We start from the raw sequence: 8,666 nt of genomic DNA on the forward strand, positions 1-8,666 counted from the left end.
CCCAAAGAGACTGCAGCATGCCAGGTTTCCCTGTCCATCACCAACTCCCAGAGTTTGCTCAAACTGATGTCCACTGAGTTGGTGATGCCATCCAACCATCTCATCCTCTGTTCTCCCCTTCTCTTCCTGCCTTCATACTTTCCCAGCATCAGAGTCTTTTCCAATGAGTCAGTTCTTCACATCAGGTGGCTAAAGTATTGGAACTTCAACTTCAGCATCAGTCCTTCCAATGAATATTCAGGACTGATTTCCTTTAGGATTGACTGGTTTGATCTTCTTGTAGTCAAGTTAAGTCAAGTGAATCTCCCTCTTTGCATGACCTAGCTTCACATTACAAACAAAAAAGCAGTATATTGATGCTATCTTGCTATGCAAGATTTTTATTTAAATAAGATTTAAGAAAAAATAGCAAAAATAACTTCTTTTTGAGTTTGGCATCTTTACTGAGAACACAAGCTGCCCTTGATCTCAGTAAGGTGTATAAATGCAGTGATGATCAGCAGCTATTGTGGAAACCCATTACTAGGTCTCAGAGTCACCCCTCAAAAGACAACAATCCAGCCTGCTAAAAGGTCTAACCTAGATTTCCATCATTTTACATTATGTGCTAATACTTTCCTCTGTCCTCTTTAATCTTCTTGTGGGATAATGCTAACCATTTCAGCCTCCTATTGCTAAAGTCTTCTGGACTTCTTGTTTCTTTAAGGGCAATTGAAAACAGCTAAAATTATCAAAAGTATCCTGGGTAGTATATGTTTCCCGTTTCCATAAAAATAAAACCTGTCCTTAAATGTCAGCACATCTTTAAAAATAAAATCTATCAAGGAGGAAACAAACCTTTGAGTGAGCCCACCTCTTAGAGGAAATAGTTGAGTTACACGTAGGAAAGGACTTCAGAGCAGCTCTCTGAGGTAGAATAAAAACAAGAGCAGAAGTGTATTGGTTAAAACCCCTGACACCTGAAAAGAAGGAGCCCTGGATTCTGAGTACACAAAGAATTTGTTCTACCCTTGAGCAAGATGATTCCTTTGGGTCTCTGTTATTTTCTTTAACAATAGAAATACTTATCTTGCATTCTGTTTCATCCTCTGGGATTTTTCCTAATTATTTATTTAGATTATCTCCAGCTTTATTAAGATATTATTAGCATATAACATATTAAAGTTTAAGTGGATATACATTGTGAAATAATGACCACATAAGGTTAATAAACACTGTTAAGCATCAGGAATTCGCTGCCTGGCATGCACAGAAGCCAATACTATGACATTGGCTTTTGAGAAAGAAAAGAACTTTATTGTGAAGCCAACTAGCATGAAGACAAGATGTGAGGCTCTCAAATTTGTCTCCTCATCCAGGGTCCCAGGCAAAATTTAAGGAGTAAGGGGAATTTCAAACTTGGAAGCTGATTTCAGTTCAGTTCAGTTCAGTCACTCAGTTGGGTCCAACTCTTTGTGACCCCATGGAATGCAGCATGCCATGCTTCCCTGTCCATCACCAACTCCCCGGAACTTGCTCAAACTCATGTCCATCAAGTTGGTGATGCCATCCAACCGTCTCATCCTCTGTTTCCCCCTTCCCCTCCTGCCTTCAATATTTCCCAGCATCAGGGTCTTTTCTGGTGAGTCAGTTCTTCGCATCAGGTGGCCAAAGTATTGGAGGTTCAGCTTCAGCATCAATCCTTCCAATTAATATTCAGGATTGATTTCCTTTAGGATGGACTGGTTGCATCTCCTTGTAGTCCAAGGGACTCTCAAGAGTCTTCTCCAACACCACAGTTCAAAAGCATCTATTCTTCAGCACTCAGGTTTCTTTATAGTCCAACTTTCACATCCAGACATGACTACTGGAAAAACCATAGCTTTGACTAGATGGACCTTTGTCAGCAAAGTAATGTCTCTTCTTTTTAATATGCTGTCTAGGTTGGTTATATAACTTATATGCAGAATACATCATGAGAAATGCTGGGCTGGATGAAGCACAAGCTGTAATCAAGATTACTGGGAGAAGTATCAATAACCTCAGATATGCAGATGATACCACCCTTATGGCGGAAAGTGAAGAAGAACTAAAGTGCCTCTTGATGAAAGTGAAAGAGGAGAGTGAAAAAGTTGGCTTACAGCTGAACATTCAGAAAACTAAGATCATGGCATCCAGTTCTATCATTTCATGGCAAAGAGATAGGGAAACAGTGGAAACAGTGGCTGACTTTATTTTGGGGGGCTTCAAAATTACTGCAGATGGTGACCACAGCCATGAAATTAAAAGACACTTACTCCTTGGATGGGAAGTTATGACCAACCTAGACAGCATATTAAAAAGCAAAGATATTACTTTGTCAACAAAGGTCCATCTCGTCAAGGCTATGGTTTTTCCAGTAGTCATGTATGGATGTGAGAGTTGGACTATAAAGAAAGCTGAGCACAGAAGAATTGATGCCTGTATCAATACCTCCAGACAATCATCCCAGGCATGGGTGAAAAAATCCCATCACCTCTCTAAGACAATTTTTATAGTCACAGAGCAATGTCTTTTATCTCCTGAGTCAGAGAATCCTCATTCATATCAGGTTTATTTTACTTTTTGGCTGCGTGTCTCAGTAAGTGAAATCTTAGTTCCCCAACCAGGGATCGAACTTGACCCCCCCCCCCCCGCCTGCAGTGAAAGCATGGAGTTGTAACCACTGGACAACCAGGGAAGTCCCTCATATCAGGTTTAGTAAAATTTTGCTGTAGTCATCCAAGAGCCAACCCCTACTAGCCAACACAAACAAAACAATCAGACAAAGACAAACATGGACAAAGAAATCCAAAGGCCTGGCACTTTAACCAGGGTTAGGGGCTCTAACCCTTAAACTGTGGGTACCTCAGGGCTATAACCTTTTATGGAATGTTCACTAGGATTGGGCTTGGGTGCTCACTGAGGTGATCCTGAGAAACATCTGTTCACCATCTGCCTCACCTGGGGTCAAGCCAGTGAAAGCACACTCCTCACAAGAGGAGTCCAGGCTTCCTGCAGCCCTTCTTTTAGTCCCTGCAGTCCTCCAACCAGTCAAGGGGGCTCATCTTCCTTGTGTAGGACCCAGGATTCAAGGAACTAATCTTTGACTCTTACCACTCACTCTCCAGGGTGGGTCTGTGCCTGTATATGCTCCTTTTTCCTCTGAGTTCACTCCCAGGGCAACCTGATTGTTTATGTGTGGATCTGTCTTATAGCCTTTGCTGTACAAAGATTTGTCAGTTTCCAGTTGATCTTCCATGAGAATTCTTCCATAGTGGATGTATTTTTAAAGTGTTTGTTGGTGAAGGTGAGTTCCATGTCCTCCTACTCCACCACCTTGATCAATCCCCTCATCATGCTCTACACTAAATTCTCAAAACTAACTCATCTTAGAGCTGTAAGTTGTGCTTTTTGACAAACGCTATTTATCTCATTTCCAAGCCTCTGGCAACTACCATTCTTCTCTCTGTTTCTTTGGGTTTAGGCTTTTTTTATAGTCCATATGTGAGAACATACAGTATTTGTCTTTCTCTGTCTGAATTATGTCACTTAGCATAATGCCCTCGGGTTCATCCCTACTATTGCATATGGCAGGATTTCCGTCTTTTTATTGGCTGAATAATATTTCATTGTGTGTGTGTATGTATATATATATCACATTTTCTTTATCCATTCACCTGTTGACAAACATTTAGGTTGTTCTGAGATCATCATGGCTATTGAGAATAATGCTCCAATAAACTGGGGGTGCAGATATCTCTTTGAGACAGTGAGTTCATTTCCTTTGTATATACACCCAGAAGTGGGATTGCTGGATCAGACACTAGTTCCACTTTTAACTTTTTGAGGAACCTCTTTACTGTTCTCCATAGTAGCTGCATCAGCATTACCATCAACAATATACAAGGGTTTCCTTTTCTCCACAGCCTCATTTATTTTATCTCTTTTTAATAACAGCCATTCTAACAGATGTGAGATGATGTACAATTGTGGCTTTAATTTGCATGTCCTTGATGATTAGGGAAGTTGAGCATCTTTTCATATATCTCTTGGTCATTGGTATGTCTTCTTTGGGAAAACGTCTATTCAGTTCCTCTGCTCATTTTTAAATTGGATTGGTTTTTTGCCATTGAGTTGTCTAAGCTTCTTATATATTTTCAACATTAACCCCTTATCACATAAATGGTTTGCAAATATTTTCTTCCATTCTGAGGTTACCATTTTATTTTGCTGATTGTTTCTTTTTACTGTGCTGAAGCTTTTTTTTTTTAATCAATAGTTTAATGTAGTCCCACTTGTTTTATTTTTGCTTTTGTTACTTATGCTTTCGGTATCACATCTAAAAAATTATTGTTAGAACCAAAATCAAGGAGATTTTTAGATATGTTTTCTTCTAGTAGTTTTATAGTTTCTGACCTTACATTTAAGTCATTTATCTATTTCAAGTTAATTTTTGTGAATGGTGTAATGTATGGGTCCAGTTTCGTTTTCTGCATGTGGTTGGTGGTTATCCAGTTTTCTGCATTTTCTGGTGGTTATCCAGTTTTCCCAAAACCATTCTTTAAAGAGACTATCTTTCCCCCCACTGAGTCATCTTTGCTCCACTGTCAAATATTAGTTGACTGTATATGTGTGTTTTTACTTCTGGGCTTTCAGTTTTGTTCTACTAGATGACTATATGTCTATCTTCATGCCATTTACTATACTATAGTATATCTATACTATAGTATACTATAGTATAGATTACTATAGTATAGTATAGTATACTATACTATAGTATAGATTTCAATTACTATAGCTTGTAATAAAGTTTGAAATCAGAAAGTGTAATGCCTCCAGCTTTGTTCTTCTTTCTCAAGATAATTTTGACTATCAGGGGTCTTTTTGTGGTTTCATATAAATTTTAGGATTTTTTCCTATTTCTGTTAAAAATGTCATTGGAATTTTGATAGGGATTGCACAGAACGTATAAATGGCTTTGGGGAGTATGGACATTTAACAATATTAATTCTTGGGGTCCATTAATTCTGATTCAGGACATTTTTTTTCATTTTTTTGTGTCTTCAATTTCTTTCATAAATGACATAATTGTTTAGTGTTAAAATTTAATAAATTTATGTACAAATTTAATGTACAAATCAAATTTAACCTCCTAGGTTAAATTTATTCCTATGTATTTTATTATTTTTGATGCTGTTGTGAATCTAAGTATAGCTTATCAGTTTTTCATGTGTCTCTCCTAGAATGTATGCTACCTGAGGATAGGCTATTACTCAAATTAAGGACCACTTTAGCAAAACTGAAGGCTCAAAAGAATTATTTGTTCAATTAATAAATTATTTCAACTCATTGATAGCTATAAATATAATAATAGTTCTTATACCCAAAACTATCTTAAGCACTTTATACATATGTGTCTGACTCCTTTATTTTCTATCATATAGCTGGAAGCTCAGCAATGTATTCACTGTGATCAAAGAGCAGTCTTTCTCTGCTGGGAAGGCCAGCCATTCTCTCTCAGTTTTCAAAGGAATATACATGGAGTATCAAGCAAACACTCCACTCAGCTCCTAACAAATAACAATGAGACAAATAGCCCAGCCAATCTGCTCACACATTTCTGTGTCAGGATGTGTAAGACATCTAGCTCAGGGCCACAAGGAATACCAGATGAATAAGGTCCAGCTCATTCTCCAAAGAGCTCATAACTTTTGCTGTTGAGTCAGCCATATCTGACTCTTTGGGACCTCATGGACTGTAGCTCACCAGGATCCTCTGTCCACGGGATTTCCCAGGCAAGAAAACTAGAGTGGGTTGCCATTTCCTTCTCCAGGGGATCTTCCCAACCCAGGGATTGAACCCACCTCTCCTGCACTGGTAGGCAGATTCTGACCTCAAGCTCTAATAAAACTCTGTTGCCCACCCACCCCACCCACTCCCTTCACCAGCACATTTCCCCTGCTGGACTCGCAAAATGCGTGCAGCCAGTTTTATATCATCAGGTAGGAAATAGGAGACTATCTTTCTGAAGAAATCGATCCACCCAAAAGAAAAGACTTCAGCCTTCATTCCTTTCATCTCCTTGTAGCCGAGAAAGCAACATGGGTCACCAGTAGCTCTACTGGAGCCATCTGAGAGAATTCAGCCAGGGTTCTCGCTCCTGCCAAGTATGCTCAAACTATCACGATCTCATCTGGAAATGCGGCCTCAATATGTGTCAGCAGTGTTTCTGCCAGTGATGACATTGGCTTCATTAAGTTGGACCAAGTGAACTTCCTTGAATGGATCATTCAGCACATCAGTTGCTCAGTCATGTTCAACTCTTTGCGACCTCATGGACTGCAGCCTGCCAGGCTTCTCTGTCTATGGGATTCTCCAGGCAAGAATACCAGAGTGGGTTTCCACTTTTTTCTCCAGGGGATCTTCCTAACCCAAGGATCAAACCCAGGTCTCCTGCATTGCAGGCAGAGTCTTTACACAGAAATAATACTAGCTCTTTGTATATAAAATAAAAGTTAAAAATTTCAAAAAAAGAAAAGCCTTCAGAAATTATTTCGAGAGTATCCTAGTGTGAGAGCCAGGCCCCATATCCTATCACTCTGTGGCAGGGTCCACTAACTGGCCAACCCTGTCCAGAAACAGAGCTCCCAGTAATGTATTCTTTACAAATGAACAATTAGAAACCACCAGACAATGAAAGGAAGAAGAAGAAATAGCTTAAAGAGTTGAAAGTGGTTGAAATAGCAGGAATTGGGAGTTTTTCATTATAAGTAAAGTACTACTTTTTATTCTTAAATTATGTCCAGTCATTACTTTAATAACGATTAAATTTAAATTTTAATGGCTACACAGAAGCAGAGTAGTCTGGAAAGAGGTTTGCCCATTCTGTCAAGGTCTCCATGGGTAAAATTCCTCACCATGCGGAATATGTAACCTTCAGCTTCTAGTCTCTAACTTTGCAAGCTCAAAACTTCATTTTACCTGCACATGAAAATCAGGTTCATCTCTGGAAGGAGTGAAACTCAATCACACTCATGAGTTGAGGTATAATAATTTAAGATGAGACCTCACCACTCTGGTAGCCAGGATGCCTATATCTGCAAAAATGGTGTATTCATTTTCTAAGGTAAACAATATGGTTAGGCAAACGAGAATCACTGGCTTACACTGAGAAATCACTAAAAAGGTTCAGAGCCCATGCACTTGCCACAAAATCTACACTATTAAGACGGTTGCTTGGAACGAAAAGTAAACAAATTCAGTGACCTCATCCTAAACTGTTACAATGATTCTGCAAGGCAGTGTAATTATTCACTGCCTTAAATATTCAGAATATTCTCTTATTCTAAGAATAAGAAGCTGATGCTCAGAAAATTTAATAGTTTGCCTAAGGTCACACAGCTAGCTTCGATGTCAATAGAGGTTTGTCTGATTCAGAGTATTTCTGTTGTGCCTCATGACCTTCCCAGAATAAACAAGGAAATGGGTGATACAAGGACTATCCTTCTTACCCAAGCAGTTTTCCCCCTTTCTGTCATCAAAGTCCTTTATAAAAACCCGTCTTCTAAATATGGAGGATTAAAAATGAAAGAAAATGAAAGGGAATAATATTTAATGAATGCCTACTTATGTAAAGCTCAGTGCTAACAATTTAAAAATTTTTCTCTACCTATTTTAAAAATAGTTTATTTATTTAATGCATTTATAAGTCTACCTCTTTTACATACTGTTGTTTATTACATACAAACAGCAGTTATTTTGTATTATTAAACCAGATTTGGAAATTTGCTCTGCCGTATTTTGAAAATCTTCTTGGCACTTTTACATCTGTGAAGTTAATTGCAGAAAAACGTGTTCAAAAGGTCCAGTGTGTCTCCAGTGAGTAATGCCACAGTCAGTTCAGAAAATGAAAATAGAAGTGATAGCATCATATTCTGTTACCACCACTGCTTGAAAGCCAGATTTTAATGAGCCCAGCTCCATAATCTGCCTGAGCGTTTATAGACCTTGGGAGGGGAACTCTAGAGCTTTAGGCTAAAGCAGCAGCAGAGAATGTCTCTCACTAGTGTAAGAACAGTGCTGGGTATGGCTGTTCTGAGGGCAGGCTCATCAACTGTGGCAACTTGCAGGGGGCACCACTCGGGGTGGGAATAGAGCTGGACATTATTTGCCACTAGACATTAAGAGATATGTAAAATCCATCAACTTTTTCCAATTTCATTGTGGGAAAATGGAAAAAAAATACAATAGCCAGTTACTACACTGCCAGCATAGAAAAGCAGCATTACAAATACCTATTAACATTTTTTGTGTGTGGAAATCCAACTATATACCTTGGGAAGGTGGGCAAAAGGTAGCAAGAAAGACAGAAAAATAGTAAGATGGAGCCAGAAATCCCACCTGCCATCTCTCTCAATATGCTGAGTGTGTATGCCCAAGACAAGTAAAAGCAAAAACATGAATCTGTTCTCTCAGTTTATCTCAGCTCCTCTGAGCTTCTCATAGTGTGAGAATCAGATGCACTAAATAGAATTCTGCTACTCAGACACCGAAGATAGTTTTCTTACAACATGGCCCCTAAACAGAAGCCAACTTCTTCATCTGGTGCTCAACAGAAGATAAAGCAATGTATTCCAAACCACAAGGAAAAACTGGCTGAGCCAGTC

General features: G+C 38.9%; 1 pseudogene; it reads left to right on the forward strand.

The window, feature by feature from the left end:
- Window positions 1-6,092: 6,092 nt before the first annotated feature.
- Window positions 6,093-7,886, forward strand: LOC112442261 (small ribosomal subunit protein uS14-like; annotated as a pseudogene).
- The last annotated feature ends 780 nt before the right edge of the window (window positions 7,887-8,666 follow it).

This window comes from Bos taurus, chromosome 2 (assembly GCF_002263795.3).
Source record: "Bos taurus isolate L1 Dominette 01449 registration number 42190680 breed Hereford chromosome 2, ARS-UCD2.0, whole genome shotgun sequence".
Taxonomy (NCBI): Eukaryota; Metazoa; Chordata; class Mammalia; order Artiodactyla; family Bovidae; genus Bos; species Bos taurus.